This window comes from Stegostoma tigrinum, chromosome 44 (genome assembly GCF_030684315.1).
Source record: "Stegostoma tigrinum isolate sSteTig4 chromosome 44, sSteTig4.hap1, whole genome shotgun sequence".
Taxonomy (NCBI): domain Eukaryota; kingdom Metazoa; phylum Chordata; class Chondrichthyes; order Orectolobiformes; family Stegostomatidae; genus Stegostoma; species Stegostoma tigrinum.
The window spans coordinates 7,051,303-7,072,801 of record NC_081397.1 but is presented as its reverse complement, the minus strand read 5'-3'; the positions used below and the strand labels follow the sequence as shown (position 1 = coordinate 7,072,801).

The 21,499-nt window shown below is 46.8% G+C and overlaps 1 protein-coding gene across 1 annotated transcript in view; it reads right to left on the bottom strand.

The window, feature by feature from the left end:
- LOC132206954 (uncharacterized) overlaps positions 1–7,968 on the bottom strand; it is a 622,337-nt gene extending 614,369 nt beyond the window's left edge. Inside the window, exon 1 of the transcript XR_009443240.1 lies at positions 7,319–7,968. The gene's annotated coding sequence lies outside the window, so the exon portion shown is untranslated. The remainder of the gene's footprint in view (positions 1–7,318) is intronic.
- Between the last annotated feature and the right edge of the window lie 13,531 nt (positions 7,969–21,499).

Genomic DNA, 21,499 nt, shown 5'->3' with positions numbered 1-21,499 from the left:
CGAACAAGGGAGTCACGGAGAGAGTGGTCTCTCCGGAAAGCAGACAGGGGAGGGGATGGAAAAATGTCTTGGGTGGTGGGGTCGGATTGTAAATGGCGGAAGTGTCGGAGGATAATGCGTTGTATCCGGAGGTTGGTGGGGTGGTGTGTGAGAACGAGGGGGATCCTCTTGGGGCGGTTGTGGCGGGGGCGGGGTGTGAGGGATGTGTCGCGGGAGATGCGGTCAAGGGCGTTCTCAATCACCGTGGGGGGAAAGTTGCGGTCCTTAAAGAACTTGGACATCTGGGATGTGCGGGAGTGGAATGTCTTATCGTGGGAGCAGATGCGGCGGAGGCGGAGGAATTGGGAATAGGGGATGGAATTTTTGCAGGAGGGTGGGTGGGAGGAGGTGTATTCTAGGTAGCTGTGGGAGTCGGTGGGCTTGAAATGGACATCAGTTACAAGCTGGTCGCCTGAGATGGAGACTGAGAGGTCTCCTGGTGTTTTGGTCAATACTAAGCTCTGAACTGATATTACTGAAGGGGTTTTCTGGTCATTGTGATGTTGCCGTTTGTGAGATCTCACTGTGCACAAATGGACTGCCGTGTTTCCACATTACGACAGTCACTCCAATTCTCAACTATTCTCTTGGCCAGAAGTTGTTTGGGATATCCTAAAGCTGTGAAATGCACAATGTTAAGAAAGAAAGCCTTCTCTTTCTTCCCTTTCATGGCCTCAGGACATTCCAAAGCACTTTACAGCCAATGAAGTATTTTGGCAGTCATCAGTTGGTAATACAGAACTTGAAAAAAATACATTTTGTTTATCCTTTTCATCTTGCACTTATTGGGGCAATTTGCAAGAAGTGAAGGGAAAAGCTGTACACAAAGAGAGTGCTGATTCATTTGGAAGTGGAACCACATCAATATTTAGGAACAGGTACAGCAAATGGTTGAAGTCAAGATGAATAAAGCAATTACAGTGGACTCTGAGGTGTTTCCACAGGGAAAACACCAGGACTCACTTCTTATTTACTGTAATAGTTGATCCTTTTACATTGTATTTGATGTGAATTGTCCTGTTAAGTGCAAGTTGAAAAACTGGAGCAATATATGCCCTTTCTCAGCAGTATTCATATTTTGGAAGTGTAGTCACTATTGCAATGTCAGGAAATGCAGCAGTCAATTTAGGCACAGCAAGCTGCTACAGTTAACAAAGCAACAGCGAGAAAAATTCATTCCCTCCACCAGTGATGGGAAGTAGCAGCTGTGCACATCATCTACAAAATCCCCTGCATAAATTCACCAAGGCTCTTTAGAAACCAACACTTTCATAAATACTACCATCTAGAAGGATAAGGGCAGCAAATTTATGGGAATACCACCACCTGCAAGTTGCCCTCCAAGCCATGGTTCAAGAAGGCAGCTCACCAACACCTTGTCAAGGGCAGCTATGAGTGGGCAATAAATACTGGCCAGCCAGCAGCAGCTCCATTCTAAGAATGAATACAAAAAAACCCCAGGTAATTTATTCAGTGCCAGTTCTTCCTTTCTTTAATGACTATTTAAAGTCTCTATTGATGGAAAAACTAAAGCAGCACAAGCCCTTGTTTCCAACTGCTGCATCAAACACATAGAGTTCAAAATGTGCAACCAGAATTAATGACTGAACAGGCAGCCAAGTCAATATTTAGGAATAGGTTAAGCAAGTGGTCAAAGTAAGGATGAATAAAGCATTCACTGGAACAGAGTGGGCACATGGGATTAAGACTCATGTCCATGTAGAGGGTAAAATCTTTATACAAAAACGTTGGTTAGAGTGAGTGGCAACTGTTTGCCTTTATTCACGTCTTTAATGGATTCTAAGGCATGTCTCAGAAACTGATACTGCAATAACAAGTAGATAGTAGCAAGGGGAAGAGGTAGGTTTTCATCAGACTGATGCTCTATGTCATTAGCGAAACTTCTGGAAGAGCTTTACATTCTACTTCAATATTCAAAGGGGAGACCAAAACCTCTCCAAAGTAACGCCACTGATTATATCAAATGATTATATCAAATATCACAAGGTACACACACACACACACACACACACACACACACACACACACACAGTATCCATATTGTAATTTCCACGTCATTTTCATTGTGATTGTGTTGAAGGTCAAAAGGCATGGAATTGTCACAGCAAACCTCAAACTGCTGAAGTCTGGCAGAAATCCAAGAATCAGCCCAACTGAAATAAAATGCACCTTTCAATCTGTAAAGACATGTTACAGCACAGGAGTTGACATAGGTGCAGTTGGAATTTTGAGTTTTATCATTAAGAGAATAAAAATGTCTCATCATTTTAATTTGTCATACCAACTTGCAGAGAAATCATGTACTACACATCTGGCACGATAGTAAAATAACAGTGGGACACATAGATGCTCTACAATAGCGATAACAAGGTGTACAGCTGGATGTACACAGCAGGCCAAGCAACATCAGAGGAGCAGGAAGGCTGATGTTTCAAGCCAAGACCCTTCTTCAGAAATCTTTGACATGATTTTGGAGTATCGTGGAAATTTGTAGCAATGGAAGGAGAGCATTTGGCCCAGCGCATCTTTGCCAGCCAAATTAAAACTATCAAGTTGAATCCTGTTTTCCAGCTCTTGGCCCTCTACATTAACGTTAGTTCAAATACAGATCCAAGTTATTTTTAAACTTACGTGGAACAGTCCATCTTCCGCACCTACACAGGCCCCAAACCCAGCTATGCCTGCCTCTTTGTAGGTTACGTGGAACAGTCCATCTTCCGCACCTACACAGGCCCCAAACCCCACCTCTTCCTCCGGTACATTGATGACTGTATCGGCGCCGCCTCTTGCTCCCCAGAGGAGCTCGAACAGTTCATCCACTTCACCAACACCTTCCACCCCAACCTTCAGTTCACCTGGGCCATCTCCAGCACATCCCTCACCTTCCTGGACCTCTCAGTCTCCATCTCAGGCAACCAGCTTGTAACTGATGTCCATTTCAAGCCCACCGACTCCCACAGCTACCTAGAATACACCTCCTCCCACCCACCCTCCTGCAAAAATTCCATCCCCTATTCCCAATTCCTCCGCCTCCGCCGCATCTGCTCCCACGATAAGACATTCCACTCCCGCACATCCCAGATGTCCAAGTTCTTTAAGGACCGCAACTTCCCCCCCCACGGTGATTGAGAACGCCCTTGACCGCGTCTCCCGCATTTCCCGCGACACATCCCTCACACCCCGCCCCAACCGCCCCAAGAGGATCCCCCTCGTTCTCACACACCACCCTACCAACCTCCGGATACAACGCATTATCCTCCGACACTTCCGCCATTTACAATCCGACCCCACCACCCAAGACATTTTTCCATCCCCACCCCTGTCTGCTTTCCGGAGAGACCACTCTCTCCGTGACTCCCTTGTTCGCTCCACACTGCCCTCCAACCCCACCACACCCGGCACCTTCCCCTGCAACCGCAGGAAATGCTACACTTGTCCCCACACCTCCTCCCTCACCCCCATCCCAGGCCCCAAGATGACATTCCACATTAAGCAGAGGTTCACCTGCACATCTGCCAATGTGGTATACTGCATCCACTGTACCCGGTGCGGCTTTCTCTACATTGGGGAAACCAAGCGGAGGCTTGGGGACCGCTTTGCAGAACACCTCCGCTCAGTTCGCAACAAACAACTGCACCTCCCAGTCGCAAACCATTTCCACTCCCCCTCCCATTCTCTTGATGACATGTCCATCATGGGCCTCCTGCACTGCCACAATGATGCCACCCGAAGGTTGCAGGAACAGCAACTCATATTCCGCCTGGGAACCCTGCAGCCATATGGTATCAATGTGGACTTCACCAGTTTCAAAATCTCCCCTTCCCCCACTGCATCCCTAAACCAGCCCAGTTCATCCCCTCCCCCCACTGCACCACACAACCAGCCCAGCTCTTCCCCCCCACCCACTGCATCCCAAAACCAGTCCAACCTGTCTCTGCCTCCCTAACCGGTTCTTCCTCTCACCCATCCCTTCCTCCCACCCCAAGCCGCACCCCCAGCTACCTACTAACCTCATCCCACCTCCTTGACCTGTCCGTCTTCCCTGGACTGACCTATCCCCTCCCTACCTCCCCACCCACACCTTCTCCACCTATCTTCTTTACTCTCCATCTTCGGTCCGCCTCCCCCTCTCTCCCTATTTATTCCAGTTCCCTCCCCCCATCCCCCTCTCTGATGAAGGGTCTAGGCCCGAAACGTCAGCTTTTGTGCTCCTGAGATGCTGCTTGGCCTGCTGTGTTCATCCAGCCTCACATTTTATTATCTTGGAATCTCCAGCATCTGCAGTTCCCATTATCTCTGATTCTATTTTTAAACTCTAGCAGCTTTTATGTCTTCAGTTGCAAAACTTTATGGACCCTCTCGACACTAAATATTTTGTCTCATCCTCTCCTAAAAACACTGCTTCGTGTTTTTGGCTGCCAACTAAGTGACCACAGTCTCAGCCAAGAAACCAATCAGTCAGTACCTTGTATTATCATGGGAGGTGGAGACAGAACACTGGGCTTAGCCAGGATCTGTACTTCCATTAGCATTGCACACACCACACAGAGTTCCCAATTTAATAAAGAAAAGTTCTAATTATGTGGATTATGCTGGCAAAGTCACCATTTTATTGCCCATTTTTATGAACTATTTGCTATACTACTTCAGAAGGCAAGTAAGGGTCAACTGCCTCAGGGCTGAATGACACAAGACTCTGGGTTCCCCACCTCTTTGACTAAAAGCACAGAGGTGGGGAAGTCTGCCAAGCTCTGCAACCATCTGATGGGTTGATTGCTCCGCTTATACATGAAGATGTCCTGCCTCAGAGAGATTCAGGCCAGTAAGAGATTGGCAGCATTCCAGCACTGTACCAGCAGCGCCACCAGAAGACGTGATCATTACTGGTATTGCACTTGGGACTTAGACAATTGTTCCAGATTCAGCTCACCAAGTGAGAAGAATTGGTAGGCCCTAGTGAGGATATGTTGAGGAGTTGGGGTGTTGTCAGAATTTTGAAGACTGGTGATAAGCAAGGCATTACATATGATCCTCTAATGGGAGCATGGGCTAATTTAGAAGAGACAGTCACCATCTGCCACCCCACCCTCAAACCCAGCCCCAACACAGCTACCTGCTGGGTATTTGGCATTAGGCCTCTCCAGCCATTTAAATCCCAATGATACCGCACCCTCCCACCTCGACTTATTGTCTAATAACAACAGCATGTACGCATCTTGCATTGGTAAAAGTAAAATGTCTCACAATATTTCATAGGAGGAATGATCTAATCAAACGTGACACTGGCGATATCAACACAGGTAACCGCTCTGGTATTTTATAACCAATAATGTAAAGGAGAACATGGTCGGGGGGGCGGGGTGGTAAAGGAGTGGTGAGGTTTATGGAAGAAATTCCAGAGCTTAAGGCATTGTCAGCTGAAGGCATGGTCACCAATTATGGAGCACCAATAGACACGAAGACAGACTTTGTGAAGCATGGAGAGTTTCATTATCTGTCCCAAGGAAAATAGCATCATCATCACAGATATGATCATTATTGGTAAACATTGATACAGTGTTGCATTCAGTCAGTGAACTTAGAGAACCAATAGAGAGAAATCCAACAAATGCACAGGCCACGCATTCAAAATCTAAACTCAACAGGGATCATGAGGTCAAAGGGAGAGTCAACCCACAAAGGTTCTCAACACCAGAGAATAAGCCAGAAAATTACAAATCAAAGTACTGTGTGTGACATGATAAATCAGTAAGAAACTATTTTTAAAAGGGACATGGTGTCTTCTCCTGAAAGACTTCCACTGCATCCAACAATTGGAGTCTTGTAGAACACAACTACAGCAGCTCTTCATAACTGGATAGCAGAGCAGCGCATCTCCAGACTATGACAGAATCTCATCCTGGCAAATAATGCTTTTAGTTTATTCCATCATCCTTAATCACAATATGTTTTACTCATGGAGGAGCAAGTCACATCAAAATAAATTAACATTTTCCCACGATTTACTCACAGTGTACCCTTCAAATCCCATTATTCTTTTATTTTTAACAAAATATCTGGAGTGAAGCTTTCGGCAAATATAGAACTGAATAAGATTCCCCCATCCACATTGTGGCGTACATTATCAAGTTTCCAGTTAAGCGATACATAAATGTTTCAGAAATCCTCACTGTGCCTTGTTCGGAAAGGGTTGCCTTTTCCTCCTCCTTGCAGCCAGGATAGCTGGGAGAGACATCACTCCTGCGTCTCAGACAATCTTTCCGAAAATACTGTTATTACTACATCATAGATCAGCCAGCTCGAGGTCTCCCCCGTTTAATCCTGGTTAATTTTAGAATTGAAATCTATCAATTAAAGCGTCTCCCAGCAAAACAGCTTCTAATTACCAGATCTGCAGCATCTATTGCTTTGTCATCAACAGGCACTTGTCAGCCCATCAATCAAGGGGTTAAATTTAAAATAGCCCCGGTTGTTTGGGGCGTGCGAGCCAGTGAGCATCCGGCAGTAAGGGAACAGCGCCAGAGGGCTGCAAGCTAACGGGGTCCGAATCATGTTGCCAAACCACTGCCCGGGTGTGGAGTCACTGCATTTGTCACATCCGAGTCCCCCCTCACGTCTCTAGGCTCTCTTTGCAACACAGCAACAACAACATGCACAGAGTGGGTCAAACAAGATCTCCAGTTTGCACTTCCTCAGAAGCGAGACTCTGAGCTATTACCTTCTTGACAGCTTTCCACTAGAATTAGCTGTTTAACCATCTTAGTCACTGGCCTGATATTCTCTGGTCGGGCACTTTTTTTGCCGAAACAGAACAGTGCAAACCTCCAGAACCACCTTTCCCCTTATACGAACTGATTCTGTGCGTTGTATCTCAACCGTGGATTCGCTACAAACCATCTGCAATCTCTTGCCCGGTTGATAGGGAATCTAGGATTCCCAGTATTGACCTTATCTATCCTCAACGTCCAATCTGCGCTGTTAGGAGCAGAAAGCGCCGGCTTGTGAAGCTGAGGGATGCAGGGGAGCTGTCTGAGGGAGAGAGAACGCACTATTCAGGCTAATGCTACATTCCCACCGATTGCACTGTATCAAGAGTCACGAACAGCATCGGTCAAGATAGGAGAGCCCATATTGAACAACAGACCAAACTCCCTCCCCTCCTACTCCACAATAACAGGACATTTGCAAAACACACACACACAAAAAAACGCAGGCACATTCACATCAGCCAATGGAACGGTGTGTAAAGGGTACTCACTCGCTTTGCCTTGTTTCGGCCTTTGCAACAGCTTCTGCATTGCAGCTACATCTTCGGTTTTGACAGCTTGCAGTAATTCCTGATCTTTCTCCATGGCTTGTTGATGTGTGTGTGTGTGTGTGTGTGTGTGTGTTTATGTGCGTGTTTTTATATCCGATGCATCTTAGGTTTTAGGAGCTTAAGCGAGAGAGAGACACACACACAGAGGGAGGAAGACTCTGCCTGGCAGAGTGTGTGCATAGAGGCAGGGACAGGAGGAGAGCTACCGATGGGTGAAAGGCATAGACAGCCTCGTCTCTTGTATCACAAACCAAAACAGCTCTCTCTCCTAAAATAATAAAATGTGAGGCTGGATGAGCACAGCAGGCCGAGCAGCATCTCAGGAGCACAAAAGCTGACGTTTCGGGCCTAGACCCTTCATCAGAGAGGGGGACGGGGAGAGGGAACTGGAATAAATAGGGAGAGAGGGGGACGGGGAGAGGGAACTGGAATAAATAGGGAGAGAGGGGGAGGCGGACCGAAGGTGGAGAGGAGAGAAAAGGTCAGTCCAGGGAAGACGGACAGGTCAAGGAGGTGGGATGAGGTTAGTAGGTAGATGGGGGTGCGGCTTGGGGTGGGAGGAAGGGATGGCTGAGAGGAAGAACAGGTTAGGGAGGCAGAGACAGGTTGGACTGGTTTTGGGATGCAGTGGGTGGAGGGGAAGAGCTGGGCTGGTTGTGTGGTGCAGTGGGGGGAGGGGACGAACTGGGCTGGTTTAGGGATGCGGTGGGGGAAGGGGAGATTTAGCATCCCTAAACCAGCCCAGTTCGTCCCCTCCCCCCACTGCACCTCACAACCAGCCCAGCTCTTCCCCCCCACCCACTGCATCCCAAAACCAGTCCAACCTGTCTCTGCCTCCCTAACCGGTTCTTCCTCTCACCCATCCCTTCCTCCCCCCGACAAGCCGCACCTCCATCGACCTACTAACCTCATCCCACCTCCTTGACCTGTCCGTCTTCCCTGGACTGACCTATCCCCTCCCTACCTCCCCACCTATACTCTCCTCCCCACCTATCTTCTTTACTCTCCATCTTCGGTCCGCCTCCCACTCTCTCCCTGTTTATTCCAGTTCCCTCTCCCCATCCCCCTCTCTGATGAAGGGTCTAGGCCCGAAACGTCAGCTTGTGTGCTCCTGAGATGCTGCTTGGCCTGCTGTGTTCATCCAGCCTCACATTTTATTATCTTGGAATTCTCCAGCATCTGCAGTTCCCATTATCTCAGCTCTCTCTCCCCTTCCCCACCCCGGATTATTGCAAATAAAAAGGACAACACAAAATTCTCCTTGCTGTCCTCCCCCGAGAGCCTGGTGGCTGCACCAAGTACACAGCGGCGATGCCATGGTTCTTCAGTCCGTCCTCACCCCCATCGCGTTTCGCAGCCGCTGCCTCACGCTCACGCTCTCTCTCTCTCTCTCTCCACAAGAGCTGAGATCTGCTTTCAATGCTCCTACCCTGCCGCATGGCGGAGGAAGATTGTACAGGAGCCAAATCATCACATCCCTCTCATACCAAATAGGACAGATCCTGGGCCAAGGCAGGTTTATTTCTGGAAGCGCTCTTAAAGGAAACCCCTACCAAAGAGTGCGTGTTGGGGGTTGGGTGGGGTGGGAAAGGGGTGGAACTGATCCTTTTAAAATCTCTGGTTTGTAACCATTTTCTGAAAATAACACCGCTTTGCTTTCTAACATCCCGCTAATCCTTCCCACCATTGCAATATCTGTATTTATTGGTCGATAGACAAGAATTGAACAGGTGAAACTGCACATTTAAACATTATGCTCGTCACAATATTAACTGATGGAAATGGATGCTGTAACTTCAACTTGGCCGGGACTGTTCCAAACTCTCTATCATCCTGGATTAAGAACTGCAAGGTGATGCAGCGTTGGTACCTGGTCCCTTTTCACTGGGGGTTGCCAACCTGCTGTCTCAGGAGTCAGCATAACATTTGGCGATTGCAATTTTACGCTGCAAATAGCGCCAATTTGAAAATAATACCGGCGTCTCCGGAAGTGAATTAAACTTGGACAAGAAGCAAATGCGGCTTCCATCAATCATTCCACCCGCCACCACAGCCCTCTCCCACTTCTTACGCCCCTTCAATTATACTTAACACACAAATACAGCTCAATTCCGATTAGCACGTCTCGTTATTTTTTCACTCCCTTCCCCGCCATGTTAACCAGTTATCATTGAGCACCCTGGCTGGTTCCTTATCTGGTCAATCCATAATTGTACATCCCATCTATGGTCTGGGATCAAGCTAGTTATTTGGGAATTATCTCCACACCTGTCTGAAAGGCAGTGTCTTGTTCTCCCTGGGTTATTTTTAATCTGGAAGCAATGCTAATGATGCTGTCTGACTTGGGGTCATGCTTGTCATCAAGATTTGTGTGTGCACTCTGCGCAGGGTGGCAATTAACTCGGAAATGTTTTCACCTAGCGGCTGAATGGCTCTAAGTGTCTGCACCCCTCTCATGTGCGTAAATTATCACCGACATGTAAATCTCTGATGGTTCTAATTTGGGATACCACATTATCAATGAGTTATTTTCCGTGTCTTAAGATCCAATAACGTCAGTATCCACTTGCCCACATCATTTGGATGCTTGAGATAGTCGCAGGTAACAGAGAAGGTTGAAAAGGACAAAGATGCTGTTGTGCTGTGCATGGGCTATCCAAAAGCATTTTGTACAATTTTTGAAGAAAATCTCAGAATGAAAGGGATCCAAAATTGTCTGAGGGATAAGAAAGAGAGTGTAATATAACAAAGTGTGTAGCTGGATGAACACAGCAGGCCAAGCAGCATCTCAGGAACACCAAAGCTGACGTCAGCTGCTGTGCTCCTGAGATGCTGCTCAGCCTGCTGTGTTCATCCAGCTACACACTTTGTTATCCTGGATTCTCCAGCATCTGCAGTTCCCATTATCTCTGATCACAAGAAAGAGAGTGTGATGGGTGTTTTTCTGATTGAGAGGTTGTTTGTTGTGGAGTTCCCCTGAGGCTGGTATTGAGACCCTTGCTTTCCTGATACGGACATAAATGATCTAGGCTTGGGTGTGCAGGGGACAACATTGTACTGTGCAGATGACACAAAACTCCAATGTACTGCGACCTGTTATGAGACATAGAGTCATAGAAATGTACAGCACAGTCGTTGGTCCATTTCATGGGCGCCATTAGACTTTCATTCCTGGGTGTTGTTTTTAAATTGAAATTGGATTCAAACATGCGTCATGGTGAAAGTTGATTCTGATTACCTGAATCTCCGGATTACTAGTCCAGTGATGTTGTCACAACGCCTCCATTTATGAGAATGATTCTCAGGGATGAGAAACTCAGTTATGAGGATTTTTTCAAGGTACTGGGACTGCTTTCCTTGGAAACTTGATAGAAACTTTCCAAAACCATGAGTGCTCAGGAGAAAGCAGATAGGAATAAAATGCTTCAGAGATAGTAGGAACTGCAGATGCTGGGGAATCTGAGATAACAAGGTGCTGAGCTGGATGAACGCAGCAGGCCCAGCTGCATCAGAGGAGCAGGAAGGCTGACATTTCAGGCCTAGACCCTTCTTCATTTTTCTGACGAAAGTTCAGAAAGCTCTTCATCCAGTTGTACACCTTGTTATCTAGGAATAAAATGTTCCCACTCCTAAAATGAATCTAGAACCAGAGGGCACAGTTTCAAAGATGCTAACAAAAGAAGCAAATGGACAGTGAGAAAAAATACTTTATTCAGCCAGTGAGTGATCTGGGCCTGGAATCCACTGCCCGGAAATGTGGTGGTGGCAGATTCGGCGAAGGCACGCAAGAGGGATGGTTACTTAAACAGAAAAAAAAATACATGCAGGGTTTTTGGAAAAAGGTAGAAGATTGGCCTTAAATTAGAGTGCTCAGAGAGCTTGGCAAGTATGATGGGCTGAATGTCTTCCTTCTGCGTTGTAGCAATTCTGCGTTTCTGCCAGGTTCACTCTTCTGTTGTGGGCAGTGATGGATGGCATTTTTGCAGGCAATCACGTAGGTGCTGGATTTTGTACATGACGGGTAGAATTTAACACCCCTCTCTTTATGCGGGGTTTGAGCTGGAGAGTGTAAGTACGGACCTGACTGTCTTTCAAGTTTTACCCTGATGCAGTCTCGATTGGGAAGGCTGGTAAATGGTCTTTACTCCCCTGAGTGGGCAATTAATAACTGAGGCTGAACAAATATCACACAGAAAGTTTGAGAAGTAAAACTCTTAATTATAGAATCCCTACAGTGTACAATCAGACCCTTTGACCCAACATTGACCTTTGCAGCATTCCACCCACACCCATTCCACTATAACCCACCTAACCCACACATACCTGGACACTCTTAGCAACTTAGCATGGCCAAGCCATCTAACCTGCACATCTTTGGACTGTGGGAGGAAACTGGAGCACCCAGAGGAAACCCATGCAGACATATACAGAATGTGCAAACTCCACACAGACAGTCACCTGAGGTTGGAATTGAACCTGGGTCCCTGGAGCTGTGAGGCAGCAGTGCTAACCATTGATCCGCCATGCCATATTAGTAGCGATGGCAAACAGATAGCACCTGACTACCTTTTCTTACAACCTCCTGACTCCCTGGCCAGAAAACCTCTCCCACGACCCCAATTTGTTCATGACTCACTAATAGCATTGGATTAATTGCAGTACCAGCATCAGCCACCCTTCCTGGTGGCACCACCTGCAATGGCGAGACACTAGTCTCTGTTTGGCCAGCATCTCTCAGTGAGTGGGGTTTTAGCCACAGACTGCCCCCGAATGGTAAGTGCTCGGTTGGCACTTCATTCACTGGAACTTTCCTGACACGGTAACCTGGGGTTTCTGTCAGTTCTCCAAGTGCTAGGTATAATCCCTGTCATCTGATTCACATTCTGATGGAAGTATGCGTAATGCTGCTTGGATGCTAATGGTATATGTTTTGACCTCAGTATTCCAGTTACAATCCTCTCTTCATCCAGTGCAGTGAGGATAGAGATATCACCAACGACTTACAGGTTAGATGCAAGTGGATTTCCGCTGACTCTTGTAAAAGTGTTTAGTGGTTTTCAGAGCTGTTTAAGCCAGCTGAAATCTCTCAGGAATGGGGAAGCATTCCCTGACTGTGAGGATACTGCACAAGTCAACAACAGGGCTACAGTCGTGGCTATCCCCTCAGACAAGCATGACTGAGAGAATGGACAGAAATCACACAGAGCAGGACAGGTGACTGGAATAAGGTGAATGATGAAGGAGACAACGATTCTCAGTGGGATACCTGAATCTCCAGAGTCTGAATGGAGCCATTTTTCCCATCGTGAAGAACTGTGCGTGAGCTTTCACCTTAGTACAGACATCCTCACTGGAATTGATCACTTCTGAAACTGTAACTACAACCTCCAAGCAGGGTCACAAGGTCATGGCCAGAGGATGGGAAGATTCCAGGCTGGCCCAAAGATTACTTGCAAAATTTTCCAGCTTGTCATTTTTCCTGTTCCCATAAGGACCTGTAATGGGAATCAAAATTACATGAAAATCAAGTACATTTCAGTTTTCCTTGTCAGAGAGCAGCAGGATACTGAACAGAAGACTTTGTAATAATTCTTCAATATTCTGCCCTGCCATCCTCATTTGAACAACTTGAAGTAACGAGGAGGTGACAAGAGCCTTTGTTTGATGACGTGGTCCATATGGGAGTGTGTATTACACACTCAGAGGGGCTGCATAAAGTACCACAGGAAATGTAATGGTGCAGACCACTGGAGTAGTTCAATGTTGCTTCTGCTGCCTGGAGCACTCTGGGGCAGTCCTGCAGTACAGAGAAGGGCTGGTGTCGTCATGATTCTTGATAGTCTCCAACCTTGGCATCATGAGGGTACGCTGTCGCTGCCAGTGATCGGGCACCAGCTGAGAAAAAGGAGGAGTTGGAAGCAGTGACGAGGTAACCATTGCAGCTTTTTTGTTGCCAGACTTTCTGTGATCCACTCGACCAACTGTAATACAGGTAAATGTAAGCTCAAATTCCACTAACAAGGCTGAACCTTCCCTCTCCTTGGCTGTTGACTACCACTGCACCACTTGTCTACAAACAACAGTAAATGCCATCACAATATCGATATTTCAAAACAATAATGTTGAACAATCTATGCCATAATGCATGCAAATATCAACTGCCCTCATTTATTTCCTTCATACCAGTATTATAGGTGCCTTTTTCTTGCTTAATGCTCCCACAGAGTGCGATCCCTGTGACTGTGGCACTGCAGGTGAAAGCTGATGATTTTTATTGTGTTTATCCTGAGTAACTCTAGCTCCAGAAGGGCCCACCCACGACTGTACCACAACAGCTTCTGCTTTTTCTGGAGCAGAGATACCAATCATGACTCAATCTGTAACTGTTCCCATCAGGTTGGCCACAACTCAGTGCTGGAGTGGATGGGTTCCAAACACTGCGCCAGATTGAAGCCAGAGTCTTTCCTGCTCCGTGACATTAATGGCAGGCTTTCTAACCTGCCAATGCACCAATCCTTCTTCTGTCGGCCACCCCATCCCCATTGCAGTTCTCATCTGAATCCCCTGTAGCTGAAATGGAGTGTGACTTCATCCTCTGGTGAACTGGCACCAATTCCTTGAGACCTCACTGCAGGTCACTCATGCTCAGTGTACGAAATGAGGAATAACTGGTTGAGGAAAGAAATTCCAGTGTTAGTACCTTGGCAGCTCACAGCAATGCCACCTGTGAGCTAACTACAACTGGAAATGTTCAGGAATGAGTTAGTGTAAGACTGTAGATAGCTCTGAAAACTAGGAGACTGGAGGGGATTACAGAGATTAGGGGAGGGATTCAAGACCGTGGAGGGATTTGAAACCGAAACTAGAGTTTATTAATTAATATTAAAATTGAGGATTTGCTGAACTTGGAATTGATGCAGGTCAAGGGGCACAGGATGTGCTATGAACGGTTAACATAAACAGCAGAAGACCCTGATTTTATCGAGAATAGAAAGCGGGAGGTGCGCAGGGTGCATTGGAATAATTAAGTGCAAAGGGACCAATAGCAAGAAAGTCTGTTTCAGCAACAAATAAACTGGGATTGGAACAAAGTAAGATGTTACAACAGCATTCGTTTGATCGTTCTTTGTGAAAGGGGTGGGGAGCGGTTGTGAGGAAAGAAGGGGTGAGGGCAGGACATTTCCATAATTCTTCTTTCTTTCAATTAGAGTTTCTTTATTTAGTTTTACTGTCTTCTGTCCCTGTAGAGTGCACTGGGTTAATGGCAGGAAATGTACAAGGAGAAGTCCCCTCAGTGACAGCCAACTGTGTGAGAGCTATTAAAAGAGGAATTACTAAATAATGTTTACTAAATCTGGAGAACTATGATTTTGTTTACTAATGAGATTTATCAGCTCTGGTTTCTTTCAGTTGACAGCAAGAGGTTTGTTGATGAATCTCTAACATTCACAGCTTTGACTTTCAACCAACTTTCCACAAGGGGTTGGGGGGGGGGTGGGGTTCGTGAATGGAAGGAGCTGCCAACAGATGTGGTCGAGGCAGATAAAATTGCTGTATTTAAAAGACATTTGGACAGGTACACAATTAGGAAAGGTTTAGACGGATACCAAACACAGGCAAATGGGACCGGTTAAGTTTGGGACACCTGATCAGTACAGATGATTGGGACTGAAGGTCCTCATTCTGTGCTGTATGACTCTATGAATCAATGATTGAAGAGCTAACTAGGTGTGTGCATGAGGGCAATGCATTTGATACAGTCTACTTGGGCATCAGCAAAGCTTTTGACAAGATCCCCCATTTGAAGACTGTTAGAACAGGAAACAGTCCATGGGATCCGAGGACACATGTGCACAGGAAATCATAACTCGTAATTTGATTGAGTTTTTTAAAGTAGTAATCAAGAGCATTGACGAAGGCAGAAAGATGGACGCATACGGGCTTCAGTAAGGCGTTCAAGAAGGTTCCTCACGGTACTCCAAGAGGGAAGTTAAATCACACGGAGCACAGGGAGAGCTAGCCATAGAACATAGAACATTACAGCACAGTACAGGCCCTTCGGCCCTCGATCTTGTGCCGACCTGTCATGCCGATCTCAAGCCCATCTAACCTGCACTATTCCATGTACGCCCATATGCTTATCCAATGGCGACTTAAATATACCTAAAGTTGGCAAATCTACGACCGTTGCAGGCAAAGCGTTCCATTCCCTTACTACTCTCTGAGTAAACAAACTACCTCTGACATCTGTCCTATATCTTTCACCCCTCAATTTAAAGCTATACCCCCTCGTGTTCGCCGTCACCATCCGAGGAAAAAGGCTCTCCCTATCCACCCTATCTAACCCTCTGATTATTTTATATGTCTCAATTAAGTCACCTCTCAACCTTCTTCTCTCGAATGAAAACAGCCTCAAGTCCCTCAGCCATTCATTCTAAGACCTTCCCTCTATACCAGGCAACATCCTAGTAAATCTCCTCTGCACCCTTTCCAAAGCTTCCACATCCTTCTTATAATGCGGTGACCAGAACTGCACACAATACTCCAAGTGCGGCCGCACCAGAGTTTTGCACAGCTTCACCATAACCTCTTGGTTCCGGAACTCGATCCCTCTATTAATCAAAGCTAAAACACTGTATGCCTTCTTAACAGCCCTGTCAACCTGGGTGGCAACTTTCAAGGATCTGTGTTCATGGACACCAAGATCTCTCTGCTCATCTATACTACTAAGCATCTTACCATTAGCCCTGTACTTTGCCTTCTGGTTACTCCTACCAAAGTGCATCACCTCACACTTGTCTGCATTAAACTCCATTTGTCACCTCTCAGACCAGCTCTGCAGCTTATCTATGTCCCTCTGCAACCAATCCTTTGTCACTATCCACAACTCCACCTATCTTAGTGTCGTCTGCAAATTTACTAACCCATCCTTCTACGCCCTCATCCAGGTCATTTATAAAAATGACAAACAGCAGTGGACCCAACACCCACCCCTGCGGTACACCACCAGTAACTGGTCTCCAGGATGAAAGTTTCCATTCAACTACCACGCTCTGTCTTCTTTCAGCAAGCTAATTTCCGATCCAAACTGCTATATCTCCCACAATTCCATTCCTCTGCATTTTGTACAATAGTCTGTTATGCGGAACCTTATTGAACGCCTTGCTGAAATCCATATACTCCACATCAACCGGTTTACTCTCATCCACCTGTTTGGTCACCTTCTCAAAGAACTCAATAAGGTTTGTGAAGCACGACCTTCCCTTCACAAAACCGTGCTGACTATCCCGAATCAATTTATTCTTTTCTAGATGATTGTAAATCCTATCCCATATAACCTTTTTCAACACTTTACCGACAACTGAGGTAAGGCTCACTGGCCGATAATTACCAGGGTTGTCTCTACTCCCCTTCTTGAACAGGGGAACCACAATTGCTATCCTCCAGTCATCTGGCACTATTCCTGTAGACAATGATGAGTTAAAGATCAATGCCAAAGGCTCGGCAATCTCCTCCCTGGATTCATAGAACATAGAACATAGAACATAGAACAGTACAGCACAGAACAGGCCCTTCAGCCCACAATGTTGTGCCGACCATTGATCCTCATGGATGCACCCTCAAATTTCTGTGACCATATGCATGTCCAGCAGTCTCTTAAATGACCCCAATGACCTTGCTTCCACAACTGCTGCTGGCAACGCATTCCATGCTCTCACAACTCTCTGCGTAAAGAACCTGCCTCTGACATCCCCTCTATACTTTCCACCAACCAGCTTAAAACTATGACCCCTCGTGCTAGCCATTTCTGCCCTGGGAAATAGTCTCTGGCTATCGACTCTATCTATGCCTCTCATTATCTTGTATACCTCAATTAGGTCCCCTCTCCTCCTCCTTTTCTCCAATGAAAAGAGACCGAGCTCAGTCAACCTCTCTTCATAAGATAAGCCCTCCAGTCCAGGCAACATCCTGGTAAACCTCCTCTGAACCCTCTCCAAAGCATCCACATCTTTCCTATAATAGGGCGCCCAGAACTGGACGCAGTATTCCAAGTATTCTCAGAGGATCCGAGGATAAATCCCATCCGGCCCAGGGGACATAGCTATCTTCACCCTCTGTAGGATTTCAAAAACCTCTTCCTTGTGAACCTCAATCCCACTTAGTCCAGTAGCCTGTATCTCTGTATTCTCCTCGACAACATTGTGGTTTTCTAGAGTGAATACTGTTGAAAAATATTCATTTAGCGCTTCCCCTATCTCAACTGACTCCACACACAACTTACCACTACTATCCTTGATTGGGCCTCATCTTACTTTTGTCATTCTCTTATTCCTTAAATACCGAGAGAAAGCCTGAGGGTTTACCCTGATCCTATCCGCCAACAACTTCTCATGTCTCCTCCTGGATCTTCTGAGCTCTCTCTTTCGGTCTTTCCTGGCTACCTTGTAACCCTCAATCACCCTAACTGAGCCTTCACATCTGAAAGTAACAGAAGCATTCTTCTTCCTCTTGACCAGAGATTCCACTTCCTTCGTAAACCACGGCTCCCGCACCCTACAGCTTCCTCCCTGCCTGACAGGTACATACTTACCTAGGACACACAGGAGCTTTTCCTTGAATAAGCTCCACATTTCTATTGTGCCCATCCACTGCAGTTTCCTTCCCCATCCTATGCTCCCTAAATCTTGCATAATCTCTTCGTAATTGCCTTTCCGCCAGCTATAACTCTTGCACAGTGGTGTACACCTATCCCTTTCCATCACTGAAGTAAACATAACAGAATTGTGATCGCTATCACCAAGGTGATCAACGACTTTGAAATCTAACACCTGGCCAGGATCATCACCCAGTACTGATGTGGTCACTGCACCCCAATTCCATCAGTCACTGCATCCCATTTCACTCAGTCACTGTATCCCGTTTCTCACTGAGGCTGCATTCAATTTCCGTCAATCACTGCATCCCATTTCCGTCAGTCAAGGCATCCCATTTCCCATAGTCACTGCATCCCATTTCACTCAGTCACTGCATCTCCTTCACCATAGTCACTGCATTCCATTTCCATCAGTCACTGTTTCCCGTATCTCACAGGCGCTGCATTCAATTTCCCACACTCACTGCATCCCATTTCCCATAGTCACAGCATCTCCTTTCCCTCAGTCTCTGCATCGCATTTCACTCAGTCAATGCTTCCCATGTCCCACAGTCACTGCATCCCATTTCTCTCTGTCACTGCATCTCATTTCCCTCAGTCACTGCATCTCATTTCACTCAGGCACTGTATCCCATTTCCCTCACTCACTGGACCCCAAGTCCGCTTGGGCACTGCATCCCCATGAACTCAGTCACTCCTTCCCAGTACCTCAGTCACTGCATCCCATTTCCATCAGGTACTGCATCACATTTCCATCAGACACTACAGCTCATGTCACTCTGTCACTGCATCCCATTTCCCTCAGTCACTGCATCTCCTTCACCACAGTCACTGCATCCCATTTCACGTAGTCACTGCATCACATTTCACTCAGTCACTGCATCGTATTTTACTCAGTCACTGCATCCCATTTCACTCAATCACTGCATCTCCTTCACCACAGTCACTGCGTCCAATTTCCATCAGTCACTGTTTCCCGTATCTCACAGACGCTGCATTCAATTTCACACCCTCACTGCATCCCATTTCCCATCGTCACAGCATCACCTTTCCCTCAGTCTTTGCATTGCAATTCACTCAGTGATTGCATCCCATTTCACTCAGTCACTGCATCCCATTTCCGTCAGTCACTGCATTCCATTTCACTCAGCCACTGCATCCCATTTCACTCGGTGACTGCATCACAGTTTTCTCAGTGAATGAATCACAGTACACTCAGTGAGTGCATCATATTTCACTCAGTGATGGAATCACATTTCACTCAGTGACTGAATCACATTTCACTGAGTCACTGTGTCCCATTTCACGCAGTCACTGCATCCCATTTCACGCAGTAACTGCATCGCATTTCATGCAGTCACTGCATCGCAATTCACGCAGTCACTGCATCACATTTCACTCAGTCACTGCGTCCCAATTCACTCCATCACTGCATCTCCTTCACCACAGTCACAGCATCCCATTTCCATCAGTCACTGGTTCCCGTATCTCACAGACGCTGCATTCAATTTCCGACACTCAATGTATCCCATTTCCCATAGACACAGCATCTCATTTCAATCAGTAATTGCATCCTACTTCCCAAAAATAGTGCATCCCATTTTGCTCAGTCACTGCATCCCATTTCCTTCAGTCACTGCATCCAATTTCCCTCAGTCACTGCATCTCATTTCCGTCAGTTACTGCAGACCATTTCCATCAAACAATGCATCTCATTACACTCAGTGACTGCAGCTCATGTCACTCTGTCACTGCATCCAATTTCCATCAGTCAGTTCATCTCATTTCACTCATTCACTGCATCGCATTTCACTCAGTCACTGCATCCCCTTCACCACAGTCACTGCATCCCATTTCCATCAGTCACTGTTTCCCGTATCTCACAGACAGTGCAATCAATGCTTCTCATTTCACTCAGTGACTGCAGCTCATGTCACTCTGTCACTGCATCCAATTTCCATCAGTCAGTGCATCTCATTTCACTCATTCACTGCATCGCATTTCACTCAGTCACTGAATCACATTTCCCTCAGTCACTGCATCTCATTTCCATCAGTCACTGCATCCCATTACCCTCAGTCACTGCATCCCATTACCCTCAGTCGCAGCATCCCATTTCCAACAGGCACTGCATTTCCTTTCCCTTCGTCACTGCATCTCATGTCCACCAGTCACTGCATCCCATTTCACTCCCCACTGCATCCCATTTCACTCAGCCACTGCATCCCATTTCACTCAGCCACTGCATCCCATTTCACTCAGCCACTGCATCCCAGTTCACTCAGCCACTGCATCCCAGTTCACTCAGCCACTGCATCCCAGTTCACATAGTCACCGCATCCCACTTCACACAGTCACCACATCCCAGTTCACAAAGTCACCGCATCCCAGTTCCGTCAGTCACTGAATCCCAGTTCCATCAGTCACTGTATCCGATTTCTATCAGTCACTGCGCGCATTTCACTCAGTCACTGCATCTCATTTCACTCATTCACTGCATCCCATTTCACTCAGTCACTGCATCCCATTTCACTCAGTCACTGCATCCCATTCCACTCAGTCACTGCATCCCATTCCACTCAGTCAGTGCGTCGCATTTCACTCAGGCACTGTATCCCATTTCCCTAAGTCAGTGCACCCCAAGCCCGCTCGGGGACTGCATCACTATTAACTCAGTCACTCCTTCCCAGTACCTCCGTCACTGCATCCCATTACCCTCAGTCACTGCATCCCATTCCACTCAGTCACTGCATCCCATTACTCTCAGTCACTGCATCCCATTCCACTCAGTCACTGCATCCCATTTCACTCAGTCACTGCATCCCATTCCACTCAGTAACTGAATCCCATTCCACTCAGTCAGTGCGTCGCATTTCACTCAGGCACTGTATCCCATTTCCCTAAGTCAGTGCACCCCAAGCCCGCTCGGGGACTGCATCCCTATTAACTCAGTCACTCCTTCCCAGTACCTCAGTCACTGCATCCCATTTCACTCAGTCACTGCATCCCATTTCACTCAGTCACTGCATCCCATTTCACTCAGTCACTGCATCCCATTTCACTCAGTCACTGCATCCCATTTCCCTCAGTCACTGCATCCCATTTCCTCAGTCACTGCATCTCCTTTCCACAGTCACGGCAATTCCATTTCACTCAGTCACTGTGTCCCATTTCACACAGTCACTGTATCCCATTTCCATCAGTCACTGCGTCCCATTTCCCACTGTCACTGCATCCCATTTCCAAGTCACTGCATCCCATTTCCCTCAGTCACTGCATCCCATTTCCCTCAGTCACTGCATCCCATTGCCCTCAGTCACTGCATCCCATTGCCCTCAGTCACTGCATCCCATTGTTCTCAGTCACTGCATCCCATTTCACTCAGTCTCGACATCCCATTTCACTCATTCACTGCATCCCATTACCCTCAGTCACTGCATCCCATTAACTTCAGTCGCAGGATCCCA